The sequence below is a fragment of the Ursus americanus genome, chromosome 2 (genome assembly GCF_024610735.1).
Source record: "Ursus americanus isolate L20-20 chromosome 2, mUrsAme1.1.p, whole genome shotgun sequence".
Lineage (NCBI taxonomy): Eukaryota > Metazoa > Chordata > Mammalia > Carnivora > Ursidae > Ursus > Ursus americanus.
Genome location: NC_142128.1, coordinates 97,434,372 through 97,443,314, shown reverse-complemented (window position 1 = coordinate 97,443,314; position 8,943 = coordinate 97,434,372). Strand labels below are relative to the sequence as shown.

At 52.9% G+C, this 8,943-nt stretch overlaps 1 long non-coding RNA gene across 3 annotated transcripts; it reads right to left on the bottom strand.

Moving 5' to 3' along the window:
* Positions 1-1,685: 1,685 nt before the first annotated feature.
* On the bottom strand, positions 1,686-6,510 carry LOC123792169 (uncharacterized). 3 transcript variants are annotated; one of them, XR_015723121.1, is made up of 5 exons: positions 5,931-6,510; positions 5,327-5,529; positions 4,198-4,405; positions 3,093-3,722; positions 1,686-2,834 (listed from the first exon to the last, which is right to left on the bottom strand). It is a non-coding gene; the product is annotated as an uncharacterized LOC123792169 (long non-coding RNA). The 3 variants fall into 3 exon arrangements; XR_015723122.1 differs by having other exon boundaries at positions 4,201-4,405; XR_006779648.2 differs by lacking the exons at positions 4,198-4,405; positions 5,327-5,529 and having other exon boundaries at positions 5,931-6,500.
* Between the last annotated feature and the right edge of the window lie 2,433 nt (positions 6,511-8,943).

Below are 8,943 nucleotides of genomic sequence, written 5' to 3'. Positions count from 1 at the left end.
CGAATCGTGTCCTGTGCTCATTTCCAACCCAAGTAGAAAAAGAGATGAAAGCCTTTTCCTTCATCACACTCGGGTCACAGTGGCCTCATTCTTCAGGAACATCACACATTGCCGGCCTCCGGCCCTTTGCACCTGCCGTCCCCTCTGCCCCGAGCTCACAGTGGGTGCTTTGCTCCCTCACTTCCTGTAAGTCTCTGCTCACTTCAGAGAGCCCTCTGCCGTAGATGAAAGAGCAGCCCCCCCCCCCGCTGGCTCCCCGGCCCCCTTAATCCCACTCCGTTTTTCTCCTTCTGTCCAGCTGTACGTGTGCTTGTCTGCTTCTCCCTGTTGGAGCACAAGCCCCAGAGCTTTGCTGTTCTGTTCGCCGCTCTGTCTTCAGTGCACAGAACAGGGCCTGGCGCTTAGCAGGGGCTCTGCACGTGTCGACTGGTTGATGATGGGTGTTACTCGTTCAGCACGTTTCTATGGAGAACTGTCCCGCCCCAGGCGCTGTGCCAGGGTAGCAGGGGACGTAAGGGTAATAACGAATAGCTAAGTACTTGCTGTGCGCCAGCCCTCCGCCCTTACTCTGTAGAGCGTAAGTGTGCGCCAGTTGTACTAATCTTAAACCCACTTCTAGAAGGACGGGGTCATGCTTACGGGCTAGAACTTGCCCGAGCTCACTCAGCTACTAAGGCCCGGAGAGGCAGGGCTGGGCTTGGGGCTGTGGGATCGCAAGCCCTGTTCTTAAACACGTGCCCCGTGGCCTAGCTCAGCAAAACAAAGAACTTCCTTGCTCAAATCGATGTGTTGTGGGACCGAAATGCAGTTTTCTGTCCTTAGGAGCTAGGTGGGGGTGAAGCGAGGGAGGTGTTGTACAGACACAGAGGCCCAGGGGCCTTGACCTCAGCTGGAAGACAATATGGTGATAGCCTGTGGAGAGCTATGAATGTCTAAGGAGCAGTGATGGTTTCTAGGGATTTATTACTGTGATAAAGTCCCATGGAGGCACGAGCCCCTGGCCTCCATACCTTCACACTCAGGGAGCTGGCGGGACCGCCTGCGGGAGCGGATCTCCCAGGAACCGCATCCATCCCGGGATGTGGCAAAAAGAGGGACGCCTCCCCCAGCTCACAGAGGCGGGGTGCTGGGAACTGAGTACTGGGGAGTTTCCTCCTGCTGGGGCTCTGGTTTCCAAGCTGCCTGGGGAACATGCCAACCGGATGTATACTCAGGTGGGCTACTTTGGCGGGATTTAAGAGGAAACCTCAGCTGTGTCTTCCCCCTTAAAGCTGAAGGCTCCCTCCTGGCCCTTCTGGGTGATTCCAATGCCAACCAGGTTGGATTTAGGAACCAATGACTTAATCGTCCCAGCTGCCTGTGACGGCTGAGGGAGCGTTCTCGCAGAGGAGGAAAGTGGCATTTGTGTAGGGAACTGACCATGTTTTTCTGGTAGGTTCCCACACATACACGTTCTTCCTGTATATCGAGATATTTTAGTATGAAGAATTTCAAACAGGCACAAAAGAGAATAGTAAAATCCACTTCCACATATCCGTCCTCAATGATTGCTTCATCCACTCCTTCCTTCCTTTTCCTCTTTTCTGAATTATTTGAAAACAACTCCCAAAACATGTCAGTTCACCCGACATTCTTTGGGCATCTTTAAAAATATGTAAATTTTCTTACATAACCATGATGTCACATTTAACAGAAACTTTTTAAAAAAAGATTTATTTATGAGAGAGAGAGTGCACAAGGGGAGGGGTAGAGAAAGAGTTCCACGCCAGACATGGGCTTGATCCCAAGACCCAGAGATCAAGACCTGAGCAGAAACCAAGAGGCCAGGGCTCAGCTGACAAAGCCACCCAGGTGTCCCTAATAGAGACATTAAAAAAAACAAACAAAAAAAAGAAATCTTGCCATTTGCCATGACGTGGATGGAACTAGGGGGTTTTATGCTAAGCGAAATAAGTCAGAAAGACAATTACATAATCTCACTGATGTGCGGAATTTAACAAAAGAGGAAGAGAGGAAAAAATAAAACAAGACGAAACCAGAGAGGGAGACAAACCATAGACTCTTAATCATAGGAAACAAACTGAGGGTTGCTGAAGGGGCGATGGGGTCACTGGGGGATGGGTATTAAGGAGGGCACGTGATGTGATGAGCACTGGGTGTTGTATACGACTGATGAATCACAGACCCGTACCTCTGAAACCAATAATACATCCTATGTTAATTAACTGAATTAAAATAAAAAAACCACACATTTAAACAATAATTCCTTGACTACAGGGCGCGTGGGTGGCTCAGTTGGTTAAGCGTCTGCCTTCCTTCGCTCAGGTCATGATCCGGGGTGCTGGGAGAGAGCCCATGTGGGGCTCCCTGCTCAGGGGGGAGTCTGTTCTTCTGCCTCTGCCCCGGCTCGTGCTCTCTCTCTCTCTCGCTCACTCTCTCTCAAATAAATAAAATCTTCAAAAAAATAATTCCTTGATTTCATCTAAAACCTAGTTCATACTCAAATTTCCCCTTGTCTCAAAAATGGCATTTTACAAATAGTTTCTTCAAATCAGGATCCAAACACGGCCCCAGACACGATGTCGTTTGGGTTCCAGAAACAAGGACGGGAGCATAGTACTCGGCAGTTCGCCTTCTCCCCTCAGCACTGTGCCAGAGAAGCTTCCGGGTGAGCATGGAAAGAACTAGGCCACGGGCCAGTAGCACCTCGGGGGCCTTCTCTTGTGTTGATGCACCATGTTTAAAACCATTTCTGACTTCCTGGATATTTGTTTCTCGTTGTCTTGTTTTTGTCCATCCCAAGTGGTCCTGTCATTGTCACTTGTTCTCATGAACTAGTAACGAAAAAAGGCCAATGTAATTATTTGCAGCTACGAGCAGCACAGGGTGAGAACAGCCCCCTGGCAACGGGGATCTGAGGGTGACGGGGGTGGCTCTCGACCTCACTGCCCCATCACGTCCTTCCCAAAGCCCCCCGGGGCTGGCAGAAGGGCCCCTGGCTGGACTGTAAGAGGAACAGCGGGGGCAGGAGCAGGCCGGAGCTCCAGCACCTACAGGGGCCTGGCTGTGTTTACAAGGAAGGAAACACAAACCTTTCAAGCTCCCCGAGTCCCAGAGGACCTGCTGCTTCCAGCTTCCCTTTCCTCCTGCAAACAGGATGTTCAGCTATTGTCCGCTCTTGGCTCAGCTTTGGGTTTGATCGCCCGTCCATTCCTTCACGGGGAGCCTCGGGCTCCGCCGCAGGTGCCCTGAACAGAAGGAAGGGCTGGGTTCTTTATTTTTTCTTTATTTTTTTGGATCTCCCCCACTGGGAGGAGGAAGTCTGGCAGGTTTAGCATTTCCACCTCTGCTTCGGAGCCCTGCCCCCCAGTGCTGCGCGGCTGGCACGGTTGGGGTTTACTTTGCCCTCTTGCGCCCCAATCGCGGCTCTGCTGAGGCAGGGGGGACCAGGCCAAGCGAAGGCCAGCTTGCTGAAAGCTTGGGGTTTTGCCTTCCCCACCTCGGACTCCAAGGACACTGAGCTTTGTCTCTAAATCCATTCTCGGGTCTTTCTCTGGCTTTCTATAGGGTTCTTTTTATAATGACAGAGTTTCTCAGCACTTGATAAAAGAGGGCACCTGGGTGGCTCAGTCGTTAAGGCTCTGCCTTCAGCTCACGGCATGATCCCAGGGTCCTAGGTTTGAGCCCCGCATCGGAGGCCTGCTTGTGTTCCCTCTCTTGCTCTGTCAAATAAATGAATAAAAATAAATAAATAAAAAAAGAACTTGATAGAAAAAAACATAAGTGTTTCATTTATCTTGTAGGGGCTCTCTTAATATGTGCGAGAGACCCAGAGGAATGCGGAGCGTAGGGCTCCCACGGGCCCGGCACCCCTAAGTTTAATAAAGTTATTGCACTGTCCTATCTGGGAGCCAGTGGCCACATGCGGCCATTGACATTAAAATTATTTAAAATTGGGGCGCCTGGGTGGCTCAGTCATTAAGCATCTGCCTTCAGCTCAGGTCATGATCTCAAGGTCCTGGGATTGAGTCCCGCATCGGGCTCCCTGCTCGGCAGGAAGCCTGCTTCTCCCTCTCCCACTCCCCCTGCTTGTGTTCCCTCTCTCGCTGTGTCTCTCTGAAATATAAATAAAATCTTTAAAAGAAAATTATTTAAAATTAAACAGAATTTCCAGTTCAGATCCTCATTCACACTAACCACCTTCCAAGTGCTCAGTAGCTCCATGTGGTCTTGGAGAGTATGGAGACAGTGCAGAGACAGAGCATTTCCTCCATCACAGAAGGTTCTGTGGGACGGCGCTGGTGTAGACCAGGCCGGAGCTGCAGCCTTTGGGTTAGTTGCACCCACACGCTCACAAGACTGGTGAAGACCATTCCAGCTGGAGGGAACAGCCTAAAGGTTCAGGCTGGGAGAGAGAGAGAGAGAGAGAGAGAAAGAGGAGAGGGAGGGAGGGAGGGAGGGAGGGAGAGGGCCAAATGTGATTGCAGCAGTCAATTTGGCCAGGCCCCAGGCCCTGAGAGCCTTGCAGTCCAGGCTAAGAGATGGATGTTTTCCTGAAGGCAAACAGGCTTTTACGCAGAGGAGCAGCCCACAGGAATTTGCAGGTGCGCAAGCTCACCCTGCCGGTTGGGGGGGGGGGGATCTGAAATCAAACCACAGGTGCAGTTCATCCCGAGGCCATCGAGGAGCTCGGTCCCAGACCAGCTGGATTTTCCGCAGCGGCGGGAATGGAGATGGTCAGCAGGGTGTGAGGAGGGAGGGAGAACGGGAAAGGGCTTTGGCAGATTATAGCACCAGTGACCGGCACCGCTAAGGAATGGGAGGCCGGGTCACCAGCAGGTGATGCTGAGGGCGCTGGGGCAGAGGCCAGAGGGAGTGATGTCATAGTGCATTCCGCAAGTCCTGGGAAGATGCAAGCGCTCGAAACTTCCCCAGTCCCTAGTTGACCGGGCTTCTCCCTACCTGTACCTTGCCAGCATCCTCCTTGAAAAGCCAGCCTACGATTTCTCCATGTTCTGCCTCCTCCAGTATCTCTCAAATCAAAGACCTGACTCTGTCTCCACTGCCGCTTGTCTCCTGCAGACCGTCCTAATTCCGGGCCCGCAAGGGCAACTACCTCCCGTCTTCGTGTGGGCCCAGCTCCCTTCCAACCCGTGCTCCACAAAGGGCTGGTCTTTCGAAAACAGAAACGCGGTGCAGGTACTTCCTCAGGAAAGTGGTGCCTCTCCTAGTGCTGGCAGGATACGGTCCCAGCCCCTAAGCCGCCCGGTCCACCAGGCCTTTAGCAAGGCCAATCCCACCTGCCTCCCACATCCTCATCACGCACCGCCTGGCTCCGTGGAGCTCCGTTCAGACCACGTGGGGGGCCCAGGCTCTCCGTGGCCTCCACAACCTCCCAGACTGGCGAGTCTTCCCCTGGCTGAGTCCTCTTCTTCCAGGAAGCTTTCTAGAAACTTCTAAAGCCGCATAAGGGTGCGCGCCTCTCCATTTTGTTCTCCCACAAAGGCTGTGTGGTTCCCCTCCAGAATCCTGCATTTTAATTGCCTGTTTGTTCCCTCTGCAGAATTCGGAGGACCTTACCTTAATTAACTCCTAGCAACCTTTTAAGGTGGATACTATTATCATCCCCGTTTTATTTTTTTAAGATTTTATTTAATTGACAGAGAGAGACACGGCGAGAGGGGGAACACAAGCAGGGGGAGTGGGAGAGGGAGAATCAGGCTTCTCTGCTGAGCAGGGAGCCCAACGTGGGGCCCGATCCCAGGACCAGACGGTGGGATCATGACCTGTGCCACCTAGGCGCCCCCATCCCTGTTTTATAGCAAGGCAACTGCCCCACGAAGAGGTTAACTTGCCCAAGGACACCAAGCTAGCAACTGGCACTATGGCGACCCCATCCAGGGAGGTCCGGGGCCCACACTGTAACCGACCTGCAGAGGGGTCCTTATAGGTCCGTCCTCGTAGCCCCAGCGCAGAGCCCGGCCACCGCAGCTGATGAGAAGTAACTGGTTCATCTCCAGGAGGGTCCAGTTTACTCATCCAGTAAATATTAGGTTCCTACTTCTCGGGGTGCCTGTAAGAGTGAACTTGAGATGATCAGATGAAGATGTTAATACGTTCGTCAGTTTGCAAGCACTTTCCGAGCACTTCCTGCCTGACCCCAGGCCTGGAGGTAGGGAATGAGGACAGAGCCTCCGCCCTCCAGGGGTTCAGGGACTTGCAGAGGAGGGGGGTCAAGGGCGCATGTTAAAAAAAAAAAGGATCTATCTTCTCTTCTCCATTCCTCTCTGCTCCTGAAGCCTTCATGGATTAGGGGCCTTCTAAATGGGATTCTCAGCCGAATCCACCTTCTCCCGCGATGCGCCACCGTGGAAGCGGAAGTGGTTCTAAGGGTCTGAAGCCGCGAGCCGGCAGCTGGACTAGAACTTCAGGTCGGGCGGCGGCGGCCGCAGCCGGAGACGGTGCTGCCCTCTGCTGGCCGGAGAGGGGACGCGCCCACGGCCGCCCTGTCGGTGGGAGGCGGGATCGCAGCCGGAGCGGGACGCAGACCCGGGACGCTGCCCCAGTGTGTTGATTTTGGACGTGAGGGAAGGGACGGGAAGGTCACATAACTGGTTTGTGGCATGGTCGCGGCCGGAAACCAAGTGCAGGGTTCCTGTAAAGCCCGATGCAATCTCCTCTGGACTCGGGCACGTGCAAGGGCGGATCTTCCCAATGCAGCCTGGGAGTTACAGGGCTGCACTTCCAGTAACCCCCTGCCTTCTCCCTGTCCCCCTAGCCCAGCCTTCGCTTTGGCTTGCTCGGAAGCCAGTCCGATAAGCCGATAAGGGGAAAGACGCTTTTGAAGTTTGGGGCAAGGAAGGATTGTGGGCACCCTCACATCCCAGCTCCTCACTGGAGGCCTTCCTCTCTCCTGGGTTCTAGTCATTTAATGGCAGGCCCTGCCCCAGGCAGGGGGGTATGGGGGGGAGGCAGGGAGGACGGCAGCCCTCACCTCCAGGACAGAGCACCCTCTGTAGGATGGGGTGCCAGACACTTGGCCTGCATCTCCAGTAAGCTCCAGTCAAACGCAGGCCAAGCTGTGCTCCCGCCCAGGCTGTCCTACACACCCGCCCATCTTCATGCCACTTGCCCTCCAGCCACTCCAGGAAGGGACAATGTAACCAAAATGACTTGTTTCTGAGGCAGTTCAGCTAAGTCTCCTGAGATGTCTGGCTCTTATGGGTGCGACTCTCCACGGCTCTATTCCAACCACGGCGCAGGGGGCCAGGCGAGCTGTACTGGCGCACCTGCTTCCTCTGATGGACTTACGAGCTTGCCAAGGTCAAGGGTTGGTGTTTTATGTCTTTGTAGCATAACCTCCGCTCCTTCGTCAGTTCCTGGTACGTGGTGATGAGTCAAGACGCGTTGGTTGGATGAGTAAATAAGTAAATGATGACAACGGGTGATGACGAAATAATGAGGGCAGTTAGAAGCGAGTAATTTTTTTTTTTTAAGATTTTTTATTTATTTATGTGACAGAGAGACAGCCAGCGAGAGAGGGAACACAGCAGGCGAGTGAGAGAGGAAGAAGCAGGCTCCCAGCAGAGGAGCCCGATGTGGGGCTCGATCCCGGAACGCCGGGATCACGCCCTGAGCCGAAGGCAGACGCTTTAAGGACTGCACCACCCAGGCGCCCAGAAGCGAGTAATTTTGGTGCAGCACCATGAGACAAGGACCCAACCTCCCGGAAAACAACTTTGAAGGGGATGATACATGCAGGTTATTGTTTGACGTGTTTATTTAAAAATCAGTCATCTGTCTACTACTAAGTTTTTTACTTGTGTGGCGTGTTGTCACATTTCCAGCACCTTTTCACCTCTGTCATCTGCGGTCCTCACACCCGTGCTCCAGGACAGGGAGGTTAGGTGACGAACCACGGGAATAAAGTACGTGTGCGGCAGAGCTCGTGCTGGAACTTAACGCTGTAATTTCCTAGGCTGCTGTTCTCCCCACTGCCCAGGCCACCAGGCCTCTGCGGGGCACAGTTATGTTTCCAGGATGAAAAATACACATCTTCGCTTTGTGCAGGACAGTGAAATCCTGGCCTACTAGAGAAACAGCCGTCTGGTGGCACTGCCACCACCATCTCTAGGAGAAATGCGGGTGTGCGTTAAAGCAGGACATCTCGAGGCCCATCAGGAGAACCTCCTCCCAGGATCAGAAGAGGACTGGAATCGACAAACGGAAGTCCTGGTACACCTGCTTGAGATGGCCACCTGCGTCCATGGAATGAGCTAGCACCAGCGAGCTGTGGCCATGAAGAGATGGGCTGAGTCTACATGGATTCCACACCGTCAGAGGCACAAAATGCCACTAAGAACTGTTCTGTGTGGGGCGCCTGGGGGGCTCCGTCGGTTAAGCATCTGCCTTCAGCTCAGGTCATGATCCCATGATCCCAGGGTCCTGGGATCGAGCCCCTATCTGCTTCTCCCTCTGCCTGCTGCTCCCCCTGCTTGTGCTCTCTCTCTCTGTCAAATAAATAAAATCTTAAAAAACAAAAACAAAAAACCCCAACTGTTCTGTCTGCCAACAAAGAGAGACAGCGTCGGCGGGTGGCTCTGGGGCATGTTCTCGAGCGTCTGGGAAGCGAAGTCGAGTGCTGTTACTCTCTTAAACCAAACAAGCAAACGAACTCTACACATGTACATATACCTCTGAATTACTAGTATTTCAACTTTAAAAAATCTATTTCCACGGATACTTGGTGCATGTGGAAGCCGCAGTCAGCCGCCACAACACGGTGTCTGCAAATCGTGCCCTACGGACCGTGAAAAGAACTTGCCATTTGCAATACTGTGCACACTACAGACAAAAGACAGAACAACTGGACATGTACAAATAAACATTTTTGGTTTAATAGATTCACTAGAAATGTTTTTGTCACAACATGGACCATTTTGA